Here is a 3,028-nt window from a genome sequence, read left to right on the forward strand (position 1 = left end):
CTCCTGATGCTTCAGTGACCCAGCCCCTATGGTTCTCCAGGTTGCTCTAAGACTTGCTCTTCTCCCATACCTGAGCTCGGGGATACAAAAGCCTGAGCCAGGACCATTCACATGGTTCCTCATCAACCCTGCACTCACCAATTGTTCTAAGGCCTCAGTTGTGAGTCTCTGGCTTGCAGTGACCTTTGTGCCCAATTCTAGGGAGAACAAAGCCTGACACTAAGGTGCCTGGATCAGGGATCGTGACTCCTAGCTCTCTCACAGTCCACTGCATTTCTCGTGGGCTCACAAGTTCCACAGTTCCTGGCATCATAGAGACCCATCCCTGTAGAAGATCTGAATCTCTGGGTTCCCACTTTCAAATGGAATTTTCATTAGTCTTGGCTGGCACTGAGGCTGATGGTGGCCAGGTTACACACCAAGTATTATCCACATCCACAAGCTTCTTCCACTGGAGAATACCATGTGCTTCAAAAAACCTGCTCAGTCTCCAAACCTGTGCTTTGAGCAAAATTGAGGTAGGGTGGTGGTTTCATTTCTTATTTTAGCTTTTCCTATTTCTATAATTCACCCATTGGATATCATGCTTGGGTTGCATTCTTAAGCTTTGTTTTCTTTGTTTTGTTTTGTTTTTTGGTGCCTTCCATCCTTTACAGCACACTCACTAACCTGGGTGAAATTCTCAGTGCTCACTTGAACATGGCTTTCTCCCATCACCATAACATCATTCATTCATTTTTTGACAAAACTACAAATGAACACTAGTAAAAATACACCCTCCTCAATAAATAGAGTTGGACAAACTGGATCTCCACATGTGGAAGAATGCAATCACCCCATTATTTCACTTTATTTTATACAACAATATTTAGAGTAAATAAAGTGCCTGAAAAGAAAATGTAAAATGTAAAAACACTAGTGGGGTACAGGAGGAAATTTGTGTATTTGCTTGGGCAATATTTTATTATTCTAAAAGTATGTGAAAATGAGAAACATAGATAGTGGGAATCCACCAAAATTAAAAAAAAAAATTCATAGCAGAGAAATGATTAATCATGTGAAAAAACAGCTAGGCAGAAATTACTTCGAGATCGTACATATATGTATGTATTCAAAATATATGATATATGTATCCAAAAATATATGAATAATTAAATGATCTCAATAGTATGCAAACAAAAATTAGAAAAATGACAAGGAACATTAATTCACATTACTTGAAAAAATATATAAAATGGCTAACATGAAAATACTCAACATCAGTAGTCTATAGAAAAATTCAAATTGAAATGAATGTGAAATGGGTCTTTCTCTGCTTTGTGATAAGAACAGATACTACACTTGATCTTAGCCAAAAGGCCGAGAAGCGATAGATAGAATTTCTTACTCTGGCATCTTGCTGATGCTTTCTATAGTAGGCATTATAAAACATCCTATTATGATATTGTTTACATTATTATGTTATGATAAGAGCATCTTTAAGAATGCTAAAGCAATATTCTATCTACTGGGAATCATTTGGCAGTTTGTGAATAGAATGCACACAGAAAATAAAGATTCACACATACACAATTATTCTTTACTTCAATAATGATAATTTATATGCAAATTACTGTAACACTCTTGTATTTAGAGATTTGAATGAGGATGCTTATTACATGCCATTGCTATATTGCTCCTGGGAACAAAAACTCTCATCTCTAACACTGTAATTTGTAAATATGATTTATACAGTGAAATACAATGCAGCAATTCACATTAATGATTCACAAATGCACTGTCTAATCTAGACCCACAACATTGAAATTTGTTGTAAAAAATTTCTAATTCACAATAATATACATATGTCTAAATATTAAACTGTGAAATAACATTAAGATAACTTTAGGGATATATATATACATTTTAAATAAACTATAGGCCCATACAGATTCACTACAATTAATGATACAAACATAATATATTGAAGTGAAAATTTGTTTTAATTTAAAACTGCAAAATAAATCTAATTTTTCTTTGGCTCTATATGAAGAAAGGGGGTAGAAAGAACAAGGGAGAATCAAACAGGACAGAAAAGTCAGCAAATGTAGCATTACCTTCATGTCAAAAACAATTCCCCCCTTGCAGTGAATAATCAGAAAATTAAATTAGGACAACAAATTTATTATAATAGTATCATATATAATAAAATATTAACAAATACTTAAAAATAAAATAATAAAAGATTTGAGTACAACAAGCTACAAAATGTTCAAAGAAATTTGCAAGAAAGATACCCTGTATTTATGAATTAGGAAAACTATTGATAAAACAAAAATTCCCTTAAAATTAATCTGTTGATGAAATGCCACCTTTATAATAATTCTAGCTGTTACTTTTATAAGAAATTTACAAAATTATTCTAACATTTATAGAGAAGTTTAAAAGATTTATAGTAACTGAGACAGCCAGAAATAACAAATTTGGAAGACTCACAGTTTCCATCTTCAAACTTTCTATCAGAGTTTTATATTCAATCCATCTATTATCATGAGATAGAGGTACAGATCCATGAAATGGAAATAGATATCCAGGAATAAGTCAGTAAATCTATAGTCAAACATCTTTTGATGATGTAAGAGGCAAAGCATGAGATCTTCAATAGATGGTGTTGTTAAGTTCTGGGTGTCCATGTGGAAAGAATGCAACTGGAACTGTACTATACCCTTTATAAAATAATGACCTCAAAATGCCTCAGGGACATAAATATGCATTACAACTGTTAAAGGAAAAAGCCTATATCTAAGATTAATATTTCTCAAGTTATACCAAAACTGGAATCATTTAAATTGAATCTAATTCATGTTCAATTACATCATGTACTTTTATAATTCAAAGGAGACTTTCAATAAGTGAAAAAATGTGTCACTGGATGGGAGAACATGTATTCATATTACACATTTGAGAAAGGTTTAGTGTCCAGAAGATATGAAGAAACTTAAACAAAAAAAGGACAAATGACCCAGCTTAGCATCACTAATCACTCAGG

The 3,028-nt window shown here is 32.9% G+C and overlaps 1 pseudogene; it reads right to left on the minus strand.

Moving 5' to 3' along the window:
- Positions 1–1,260: 1,260 nt before the first annotated feature.
- LOC147826839 (U2 spliceosomal RNA) lies at positions 1,261–1,371 on the minus strand (annotated as a pseudogene).
- Positions 1,372–3,028: the final 1,657 nt, after the last annotated feature.

Source organism: Heterocephalus glaber, unplaced genomic scaffold (assembly GCF_053883595.1).
Source record: "Heterocephalus glaber isolate CG9 unplaced genomic scaffold, H.glaber_assembly_v1.0 deba00001461, whole genome shotgun sequence".
Lineage (NCBI taxonomy): Eukaryota > Metazoa > Chordata > Mammalia > Rodentia > Bathyergidae > Heterocephalus > Heterocephalus glaber.